This window comes from Lynx rufus, unplaced genomic scaffold, assembly GCF_022079265.1.
Source record: "Lynx rufus isolate CCGP_SWC_20201006 ecotype Redwood Valley unplaced genomic scaffold, mLynRuf1.p SCAF_10, whole genome shotgun sequence".
Classification (NCBI taxonomy): Eukaryota; Metazoa; Chordata; class Mammalia; order Carnivora; family Felidae; genus Lynx; species Lynx rufus.
The window spans coordinates 46275408-46287517 of record NW_025814824.1 but is presented as its reverse complement, the minus strand read 5'-3'; the positions used below and the strand labels follow the sequence as shown (position 1 = coordinate 46287517).

The 12110-nt window shown below is 42.0% G+C and overlaps 1 long non-coding RNA gene across 1 annotated transcript in view; it reads right to left on the bottom strand.

Annotated features, from left to right (window-relative positions):
- The window catches only part of LOC124501095 (uncharacterized), a 122097-nt gene that overhangs the window by 72394 nt on the left and 37593 nt on the right, over positions 1 to 12110 (bottom strand). Inside the window, exons 6-7 of the long non-coding RNA XR_006959702.1 lie at positions 6165 to 6291; positions 3965 to 4135 (exon numbers count right to left, since the gene is read on the bottom strand). This is a non-coding gene — a long non-coding RNA (uncharacterized LOC124501095). The remainder of the gene's footprint in view (positions 1 to 3964; positions 4136 to 6164; positions 6292 to 12110) is intronic.

Below are 12110 nucleotides of genomic sequence, written 5' to 3'. Positions count from 1 at the left end.
GCCTTTGGTGGGACTGGTCACAGAGAAGACCGTTACCCTGTTCCTTCTGTCCTTCACAGGAAAAGAGGTACATACCAAACTGCATACACTCGAAAGCCTGTGTCAGAAATGAAATTACAGATAGCCTGGCCCTTCCCATCTCTCTCAAATTAACGAAGAGCTCAAAATTTGCATTCATGGTTTAAGAAATGAGAGTAGAATACATCATTTCTTCCCTCTTCTTCTTCGCCTGGCTAGCTCCTGCTAGTCAACTGAGGCTTCTCTCTTTCAGGAAACCTTCACAAATCCAACTGTTAAGTCAAAATGTCCTTTTCTCTATTTCAGTCATTTCCTGTGCCTCCTCCTTTCATATTCTTCACCACTCTCTAGGTTAAAGGTCCCCTAGAACCTGCTGAGGTGTGTTTCCCCATCATTGCCTGACATTGTCAAGGTAAAGGCCAACCTGCAAAGGACATCTTGACTCTGGAGTCTAACTAGTTTGTGGGCCTGGAAAGAAGCAAGGAGCTAGCCTAGGGTCTACTACAGTGCTTAGCTAACCTCACCCATTCACATGCCACCTTCATGTTTTCTGCCACACCTGAGATCCTCCAGAACTCTTTTAATGTTTGTCTTTAAATCAACACACACTTGTAATGTAAATAAATGCGTTTAAAGAAGAATTAGGGGTGCCCGGGTGGCTCAGTCCATGAAGCATCCAACTCTTGATTTTGGCTCAGGTCATGATCCCAGAGTCATGGGATTGAACCCCACATCAGGCTCCATGCTAATTGTGGAGCCTGCTTGGGGTTCTCTCTCTCTCTCTCTCTCTCTCTCTCTCTCTGCCCCTCTCCTCTGCTTGTGGTCTCTCTCTCTCTCTAAAATAAAAAATAAAAATTTTTAAATGAAGAAGAATTAAAGACATTACAGAAACTTTATATCATTGCATCAGTGGAAACGAATGTTCTTCCTATGCATTAAAAATATGTAACAATCGGGGTGCCTAGGTGGCTCAGTCGGTTAAGCGTCCGACTTCGGCTCAGGTCACGATCTCGCGGTCCGTGAGTTCGAGCCCCGCGTCGGGCTCTGGGCTGATGGCTCAGAGCCTGGAGCCTGCTTCAGATTCTGTGTCTCCCTCTCTCTGCCCCTCCCCCGTTCATGCTCTGTCTCTCTCTGTCTCAAAAATAAAAATAAACATTAAAAAAAAAAAGTAACAATCAAGGGGCACCTGAGTGGCTCAGTCAGTTCACCTTCTGGCTTCGGCTCAGATCATGGTCTCGTGTTTGTGGGTTCAAGCCCCACATCGGGCTCTGTGCTGCCAGCTTGGAGCCCGGAGCCTCCTTTGAATTCTGGGTCTCCCTCTCTCTCTGCCCCTCCCCTGCTCACGCTCTGTCTCTGTCTCTAATAAAATAAAACGTTAAAAAAATATTTTTAACTATATAACAATAAAAATAAAAGATTTATCCATGTAGCATCTAAAATCCTCTCTTTTACCACCAACAGTGTGCCCATGAAATGGAGGAACAATGGTCTAGAATGTCAGTGGCAGACCAGATGAAAGTCTAATGTGCGGACTGGAGCCTATGAAATTTCATGGCAAACTGATCCATATGTTTTAGGAGACCAGATAACGCTTTCTCTGAGCCACGGCCCACAGAGAGTGCTGATCCTCTCTCTGAACTCAGAGCTGAGGATGGTGGGGAGGTGGGGGGCGGGAAATAGGGAAGCACAGATATCCAGTAAAGCCCAAGAAAAGCAAAAACGATCCCCCAAACTCATTCCCCACCCCACTCCACTGCCAGCTTCCAGCTTCCAGCTTCCAGCAGTGGTATCTGCCTGAGCAACATATTAAGAGTCTTGGGATGGATGAAGACTTTACTGGGGAGGCAAAAGGAAACAAGTATATGAAGTCTGAGGTTTAGACTTCGAGTGTGCTGTGTATCCCAAAGTGACCAGGTAGGTTTCTCAAGTGCTTTACGCAAACCTCCCTCCCCAACCTCTTTCATCAAAGATCATATCTAGTGATAATTTCAAAATTCCCTTTAAACCACGTTCTGCAGACAAAATCAATTCGGCTTGACTTTTTCTTCTAAGTCTTCTTTCTTCTTTGGGACTACTGTTTTTATCAGTATCATATAGTTGCTCTTTGGCCAAGCATACGAGATGAAACAAAACTCCTCCTTTTGGAAATAGGATCTTAAAATTCCAAAACCTCAAATTTTATTAAAATCCCGTAGTTGTGTATAATGACTTTAGGTCTAGACCACAGTTTAGTTTTACATACATCGTCTTATTTCAGTCAACTCTCAAGTTGAAACAGAAAGAATGTGTTTTTTAAAAAGCTAAATTAAATAAACAAATTAAAAAATTTTTTTAATGCTTATTTATTTTTGAGGGGCGGGGGGGCAAAGAGAGAGGGAGACAAAGAATCCAAAGCAGGCTCCAGGCTCTGAGCTATCAACACAGATCTCACGATCCGTGAGATCATGACCAGAGCTGAAGGTGGACAGTTTAACTGACTGAGCCACCCAGGTGCCCCAAACATAAATTTTATATAATATATCTATAGGCAGTTAAGATGGTAAAGAGAGCTTCTGGTAGCTGAATGGGTAAGTGACAGTTTCCTTTATACCAAACAAAACTAAGGGGCTGCAAACAGGTTATTTTAGAGGCAGGTTTCCAAGAAATGTCAATCACTCTCAGTTAACAGAAAGTTACACCCATATATTCTTAGAAATCTCTCAGTTCTCTCCTCACTACAGAGTGCTATGGTAATTTTCCTCTTTGAGGTGGTGTATATTAAATACACGTGGCTTGATCTGAAAATGTTAGGGGATTTTTGCAGTTTCCCAGCTTAGATGCACAGATACTATTAGAAATATTAAAAAAAAAAAAGAAATATTTAGCAGAAGAAAGTAAAGGCTTGACACATGTCCCAGATAATCTTTTGAATAGTTAAAATATTGTCCTAAAAATTAATAGTTCCTTAGAAGGAAACAATTATTTTCTTGGTAGAAAAAAATAAGTTGACAATAGTTATCTATTTTCAACAGTATAGTGGTTCTAACTCTTTTGCTGGAAACATTTGACAAATACTGCTTTTCTGGAACCCTTTTATAAAGTACAAAGGCAGTGTTAGTTAGCCTTACAGAAATTAATAAACAGAGAAAAGATGGGGCGCCTGGGTGGCTCAACTGGTTAAGCGTCCGACTTCGGCTCAGGTCATGATCTCACGGTTTGTGAGTTCCAGCCCCGCGTCGGGCTCTGTGCTGACAGCTCAGAGCCTGGGGCCTGCTTCGGATTCTGTGTCTCCCTCTCTCTCTGCCCCTCCCCCGCTTGTTCCCTGTCTCTCTCTGTCTCTCAAATATGAATAAATGTAAAAAATTGTTTTTTAAATAATAAATAAAATAAAATAGAGAAAAGAATTATTTTAATAAGTGGTAGAGGCCAATGGATATAAAATCATGTATATTGTGTAAAAAAAAAAGGAAAGGTATATAACCATATTAATTTTTAAGGTTAATTGTACCATATTAACATGAACTTTCACATTCATGTTTTCTATCACAAAGACTTTAATATTCACTATCTCCTTTTAGTTTCTATAAAATAGGATTGCAATATTATGTTCAACTTAGCTATGAAGATATAGAAATCTAGAGAGGTTAAATAACATTCATAGAGTTACAAAGCACAGTAGTAAGTTAAGCTGGGACAACCTGGGACTTTTATCCTCTGGCCAAGTGAAATTATCAAACTGTGGTTTGTCTTCATTCTGTATATTGACCTTACAAGTTAGGCTGTCTTGTGCGCCTGTCATTTTCCTTCTTTGGAACCTAATAATTCACTTGACCACAGTTCAAACGAAACCCCACTCATACACTATTATCTAATAACATTTATTTGGGCTCTGTGCTGGGCAATCCCTTGAGAGAGATACAATTATTCCCATTTTACTGATGACAAAACTAAGGCTTAAAGAACTTACATCACGTGTGCAGGGTCACACTGGCCAACATGGTTAGAGAGGAGACAGCACCTGGCTCCAGCAAGCTGCCCAGCCGGCGTCTTTGCCCCTTCCCCAGACTCAGGTGGAGCTGCAGAACTCCGGGTCACTGTGCAGCTGACAGAACTGTTTGTGGACAGGCTAAGAAACGGACTACAAGCTAAAAAATTACTTGGGTGAATCACATTAATTGCTATATGACAAAAAAAAATTATCCAAAAGAGTTCATCAACCAATTAAGTGCTTATAATATCATACAAAGAAAAATGTTAGTAAATTGTTCCCAAACTTGGAGACAACCACTCTTAAAGGACCCAGAGGTGGGTTTCCTGGGTGGTTCAGTCGCTTAAGCATCTGACTTCGGCTCAGGTCATGATCTCACGGTTTGTGAGTTTGAGCCCCACATCCGGCTTTGGGCTGACAGCTAAGAGCCTGGAGCCTGCTTCGGATTCTGTGTCTCTCTCTCTCTCTGCCCCTCCCCTGCTCATGCTCTGTCTCTGTCTGTCTCTCTCTCTCTCTCTCTCTCTCTCAATAACAAATAAACGTTAAAAAAAAAATTTTTTTAAAGGACCCAAAGGTATCCACAGTGATAGGTATGGTGCTGATCTTCTAAAGACTTATGATTCAACCCCAATTCTGTTTCAAACGGAAATGTATTTCCAACCTGCCTGTGTTCCTCAGGACTCTGCTCTATGCCTCCCTCTGAGTGCCGACAACAGCCTCACTTCTCCTACTGATGCACAGAGTCAAGCCGAGCCCTCTCTCTAACCCTGCTCTTGTTTGGGATCACACGTTCCCTGGATTGTTTGGGGCTACAAACAATATCAAATTGCATCTGAGAATACAAAAGTATGTAAGTAATACTGACTAGAAATAACTACTCTCTTTTGCAACCCCTAGCCCATGATCAGTGTTCAGTAAATATTTGTGGCATTGAACCCAATAATATCAAAAATAATCCAGAAGGAAGGTTAGCCCAGAATATGTAGGAATATGTAAGATCCACCATGGGTAATTGAACATTGAGTGTACTTCTTCTTCAAATCATAGAAATGGAAGAGGAATTAAAGATAATTACATCCCATGAGCAACTCAGGCCCAGAGATACACCCAAGGTCACAATGATGATTAGTGGCAAATAGACCATGAAGCGATGCTCTTTCTGCAATATTGTCACTTGGAAATGTCATTTTAAAACTAAACTCAGTCACACTCTCAAATATGTGGTTCCCTCAAAACAGATCCCTAGATACATGTATATTTAGGTCTTCACAAGCATATGCTTTTTAAATGCTGGATATTCCTAAATCTGGCCTCTGAGTCAAGAGACCTCAGTTTTAGTCTCAGTTTTTGACTAACCACTTGATAGTGAGTCACTTTAGCGTACTGAAAATTAGTCTCCTGAACTGTAAATTAAGAGGCCAAATATATCTATTAGGTTGCAAATGACCAAAAATATATACATGCATATAATTTATATGTACATATATATGTACATTTATACATATATATATATATATATATGTATCAAACTGACTTCAGCAAAAAATGCAAACTGACTTATCTCTTGTAACTGAAGAATTTAGAAATGCACCTGTTTCAGGTGTGGCTTAATCCAGCGGCTTGAATAACGTCACCAGGATCTAATTTTCTCCCATCTCTCTCTTATGTTCCTATAAACTGGCTCTGCTTTCAGGCCCCGTGTGTCACAAGATGGCTGTCAGCTACTCTAGGCCTATGTGCTCCCAACTCAAGTCCTTTGGGTCAGGCAAAGTCAACAACTACACTGGACAAAATACCTTTTAGGTCACTTACATGTGCATTGATTTCTGGTTCTGTGAGCTTCTGTTAATGTCTATCTTAGGGTATAAGAATAAGTTAACTGTTTGGAGGAAACTTAGACTCCTACTGCCATTGCCATGACAAATAACAGGCACTTCATCATGTGCCCCACGCTTTAGTTCTGCCCAACTTTAGCTTCTTCCCTGTACTCTGTCGTCACAGGTCCCTCTGCCCTTGTACACAGTCTTCCCTCTGTCTTAGATGCCTTGATTCTTCCTTATCTCTCCGAAAAGTGTTTATACCCACTGCACCAAACTTTTCCCTGGGAAATCTTCCCTGATTACAGCCCTCCCCTCAAGTGAAACTGACCACTCGATTGTACTTAAACCTTCTCACTTACCTTGAAGGGCATGCATGTCATATTGTATAGTGTTCACATGTTTGCATATCTTCTCCAAGGATTATTGGCATTTGAAAGGCAGGAACATCCTTATTCAACTTTACATCCTCAGGACCACATGCAATGCCTGAAACATAGCAATCATTTGATAAACATTAATGATTCAATCAATGAATCAATGAACTTTAGTTCCTCCAAACTAGAACATTACTGACTCCCATTTTGTCCCTAAAACATACAATTATGCTCTAAAACCCCACCTTTCAGGTTCTTTGAATGAACCACACTTTCTCAAATCCAAGTTTGTGCATACTGTTGTATCTGCCTAGAATATCCTTCTCCCACTCCCTGCCTGATTCCCCAGTGTCACCTAATCAAATTTTCTTTTCCTTCAGCTCACAGTTCCTCAGGAATACCTCCCGTGATCTCTTGAATTCAATTACACCCCCGTGCATCCTGAACTTTTCCTTCCCTGACCTTTTTCACACCTACAGTTATTTGTTCAATGTTTGCCTTCCTTGACTGACTATAAGGTCCATGAGGGCCGGGACCCTACTGTCTTCACAGCTGTGAACAGGAAAACAGGACTGTGGAGTAGTGTGATTCAGTTTGGGAAGAATGAAGAAAAGGAGAATAGAAACAGATTCTGGACACTTGCCCATCTCCACTGACTCCTTTTACCTTCTTCATCTGGACCCCAACATACAGCCAGCTTTTGGACTTATGTTTTATAGCTGAATATGGAACATTAAAGCCTGTTTCTTCTTATTTAAGATTTATAAGACATTTTAGGCTCCTTTCTCGGTAGATCATTGTAGTCTTTCAAAAAACAATCCAATCAATAAGTATTATGGAACTCCTGTGGCCAGCACGGAGAACTCTGTGGCCAGAGATGCTTTAGCCTGCCTTCGTATCTCACGTCTCTACATCCTTCCTAGACACGTGGCTGCTTGTGTGTGTGTTCATCCTTTTCAGTTTCTTTTTATTTTCGTTTTAAAAATTTTTTAACTTTATTTTTGAGAGAGAGAGACAGAGAGAGTGAGTGGGGAAGGGGCAGAGAGCGCGGGAGAGAGAGAATCTCAAGCAGGTTCCACACTGTCAGCACAGAGCCCGGTGTGGGCCCAAACTCACAGACGGTGAGATCGTGACCCGGAGCCGAAACCAAGCATCAGACACGTAACCAACTGAGCTACCCAGGCGCCCCTTTTTCAGTTTCTTTTTAAATCGGCACTCTGTGATCACAGGAACACACTTCGGTGGTGCGTTAGGTGAGAAAGTTGAGATACTTGCTTACATGACTCAACCCAGCTCATGTTTTCTCTGAAGCTTCATTTATTCCCTCCCTCATTCTGACCACACCATTTTGGCAACACCACTAAGTACTGAAGATGGCAATGATTAAGTCCAGTCTCCTAAATAAAAGATGCACTATACATCTGTCTGTTTATAGTAAGAAAAATCCATGCTACGATCTGTCTGAACATAACAGCCTGTACCATTCCACAAGGAACACTCATGCTAAATTTTCCCTGACTTACAAAAAAAAGGAGGATTCAAAAATTCTGTGCATCCTTGGAAACTGGGATCAGCTTTCTTCCAAAGCTGATTCTAGAGAAGGAGACTCTAACAAAAATCCTCACCTCCCAAATCCCTATGCTTTGAGGGGAACGCCCCAGGCAGTTTGGAGTGACGTGATAAAGGATAAGCATAGAGTTTGGGGAATTCTCAAGAAGTCAGAAGAGCAGCATTACCAAGGCAGAAAATGTAAGTTGAGCGAGAATTTTAAACACATTAATGTTTACCTAGTAAATGTCAACTCTTCGCCACCCAGATGGTGCTGTAAAGGAAGTCAGGGGAGATTCAAATGGATAAAATCAGAATTTCTGGAGAGAAGTCAACATGAGCGATCCGAGAAAGAAGGCACTGGGAGGTCACCAGCCTTCCAGGGGAGGATTCAAAGCCTCAGACAAAATCAGTGACAGTTCAAAGAACTTCTGTCTCTAGGCGATTCTCCAAGGCAGTTTCTACCTGAAGGCCCAAAATGGCCCTTATTCCAGAATGAAGAGGCAGGGGTATGAGCCCACCCAGCATAGAATACATACATCACATAATGTTGTAAGCTAAGAGAGAAAAGGGAACATATAACCGAGTTTTCTTCTCTCGAGACGAAATCACATTTTACTAAAAATAATCTGGGCATTTCTTCCTCGTTTACCAAGCGTGTCGTATCGCGCTGCACGATAGAGATAGGTGCACCCCATTACTCTAAGGCATGTGGTTTCTGCAGAAAAACAGTCTCCATGTCCCACGCCGTGAAAGGAAAACAAAATCACCATCTGTAGGAAAGTGATGATAGAACAAAGCTAATGAACCTGCTTGGAAATTACCCTTTAAGAAGTCTATTCCACCACAGAAGCTGCCTTTCCCCTTCCAAGAATATCCAACATCTAAAAACTCGAGTACAGTCTCAGTTCAATTTCAAAGGGAGCTAGGAAATACTCAGAAAGGAATGCCTTTCTCTTGGTTAGAATCAAAGCTGCCTCTCTCCGTGAAAGATTTTAGACAGTTTCAAACTGCAATTCTCAGAGTCTAGCACCACTTTCCTGTGGATGTCTTCTGTCAACTCATCCAGGGGAACCTGGCAATCTTGGCTTAAGGCATGCCAGTCAGCTCAGCTCTGCAAATGAGCCAGGAGCTGGAGGCGTTCTTAAGCCTGGAGCAAGGAACTTGGTGGGTGGTCTAGAAGGGAATCCAGGCTTTGTAACAGAAAGATACAGAGATGGAGCTTCTGGCCATGAGAAGCTGCTGAGGGAGACCAACTCCAGGGAAAGATGCCAGTCCACATCAAGACTACATAATCACCGAAGAGAATCAGCCCAGGTGCCAGCCCAACGCTATAAATAAAGAATCTTGGCTTTATCAACGGGAAGCTCTTATTATCCTAGGGAATATGTTACACATACACAGATGAGCACACAGAGAAATACATCAAAGGTGTGGGTAACAGTAAAACTTAACATACATCTAGCAATTACAGTTTTTAAAGTGCCTTTCCACAAATGACTTCACTGAATCTTCTCAGCTCCAGGGATGGAAGAAAGGCAGATATTTTATTATCCTGATCGCTGTGGCCGCCTTTCGGCTTTATCATGAGGCTAGAGATGAGATGTTAAGTGGAAACTATCTTGCATGTGGCCACTCATCACATCATGAGACCACCCCAGGGATAAGAGGCCTGATCCCTCCACCCTGCACACAGGAGACAGACCATGCTCACATCCTTCATGACCCCAGTTCCCACACAGTGAGCCCACCCACACATGACTGGGCCAGATCCCACCTCAGACCTTCAGACATCTTTGTCACCAAATGACTCACTCCGTCTTTGGAATATCTGTGGTCAATTAATTTCAATCAAGGTTTCCACTCCTATAATCCTCCTATGCCAGAAGAAGGCCAGTTTACCTCCCCTGTTCTTAACCCCTTAATTTCTGCACTTCCTCTCTCTGGCTTCTCTCTTCAAACCACTATGCCTTCGGGAATCTCCTTACTTTATGTAAAAGGGAAAAAAAACTTAAAAGCAAAGCATCTCCCCACATTATGCTATGTATTTCACCTCCCATAGAACTAAGGGTAGGAGTGACAAGCTATGAGCTCTTTGATCTACTTTAGAACCACCAGAGTTCCACTCTGGTATCCATGCCATCTGATTATACTACCATGTACAATTCTACGTTTCTATCATCTGCTGACCTTCTGGTTACATTCGTTAGGACAGGACACTCCTCTTTCCTCCTCAACCCCACTCCTGCCCACATCTAGAAAACTTCAGTATCTCTGCGGGCAATCCACCCAACACCTTCAATCAACTGTTCCTTGACCTCAAATACACAATAACAAATCTCGCTTTCACTCAGCTTAGACTCCCCCACACTGCCAGGGAAACATCCTGAACTTTGTCATCACCAAGAATGGCTCCACACCCAAAATCTTAAATGCAAACATTGCATTCTCTGACCCAGATGCCTTTCAGGATCCTCCCTTGCACACACCTAGTCCTCAAACTCACTGAGTCCTTCAGTTCCTGAGTCTTAATTTCCCCCACAGTCTCTCAGCCTTCCTCTAAAGAAACTACAAACAGTTGGGCATATGAACCACTCACCACCAGTGTCCTCAAATCCATACATGTATCTCCCTGTATTGCATTTATCGGGCCAACTCCCAACATAGGGTCAATGTCATCCTGGTACCTCAAAGCAGAACACTCCTGAAGAAAATGTTATAACCACTCAGATTATGGTCATGACAAACATATGGCATCTGATTTTAGAACTTCAATACATCTCCTCAATCCTTTCACTTGATCAACTGTCCTTCCTACTTTCCTTGGCCATTATTTGAAACCTAAGTATCTCTATTGAGGACCTCTATCAGAGCCTGCCTCCCTACTCTAAGCAAACAACATAATCGTTTTCTTCACTGATAGAAAAAGGATGTCCAGAAATGTAAGAGGAAAATTGTGGTATCGTAAGAGCAAACTTGCTTTGAAGAATCTTCTATCCTATGAGGCTATTAAAGAGAAAATTTCTCAACCCTCACCCTAGGCTCTCTTGTCTCCTCATTTTCAGAAGTATATATCATCTACTACGATAGCTCCAATTATCTCTTTTATGCAAAGGACTCTGAAGTCTCTATTAATCAGTCCAGACCTCTGTCCTAGATATCATTAAAACTTCATGGGGCGCCTGGGTGGCTCAGTCGGTTAAGCGTCTGACTTCGGCTCAGGTCACGATCCCGCGGTTCATGGGTTTGAGCCCCACATTGGGCTCTGTGCTGGCAGCTCAGAGCCTGGAGCCTGCTTCGGATTCTGTGTCTCCCTCTCTCTCTGCCCCTCCCCCACTCATGGGTCTCTCTGTCTCAGAAATAAACATAAAAATTTTTTAAAAATAAATAAACATTTTTTAATTTTTTTTGAAATTAAATAATAAAATAAAACTTCAACTCAAAATTTCCACTTATATATCTATCAACAAAGCACCTCAGATCCTCATGTCCAAAACTGACATTTGACATCTTTCTCTGTATGTCCATCTCTCTGTGTGGTTCTCTCTCTCTCTCTCTCTCTCTGTCACACACACACACACACACACACACACACACACACACACACACATCATTTCTCTTATCTCCTCCTGAATAAAAGGCATCACCACCCAGTTGCCTGAGATAGAAACCTGGTAGTCATCCTGCCTCCTCCCTCTGCCTCACCCAATTCATCAACAATTTCTACTAATATTATCTCCTGCCTTCCCTCAAATCCAATTACTTCCCCCTGTTCAAATAATGAACGACAACCTAGTTCAAATAAGGAAACTAGAGCTGAAAGAGAGGTTAAGACATTGCACAATGTCACACAATTAGTATGACAAAGGCACCTCAGACTCCCATCTGCTTCCAAAACCCTTGCTTGAAACTAGAGAATACTGTCTCACTTGGGGGAACTCTCAGAGCCAAAGATATCTCCAAGAAATACATATTAGACTATTCCAACCACAAGATGGTCCAGATCCCAAGTGAAGAAGGCACTGGGGGGTAATCAGCTTTGCAGGGAAGCACTTAGAGCCTCAAACAAAACCAACAGTTCAGAGAACTTCTGTGTTCAGATTTTCCTTGGGGTAGTTTCTACAGAAAGACCAAAAAATGGGCCTGTGACCAGAAGGAAGAGATAGGGGTACAAACTGATGCTGAATAAAAAAAAGCCATTGATGTGACCATGGATGAGCATGTGTCATGAATGAGAATAATCCTTTGTTTTTTAAGTTACTGAGATTTTGAGGTTCTTGTTACCACAGCATGACCTGGCTTATCTTGACTGATTCAGTATCTTTCTGTTTTCATTCATGCTTGTGTGGTACTCTCACTATCAAATCCAAAAAGAAACAAATA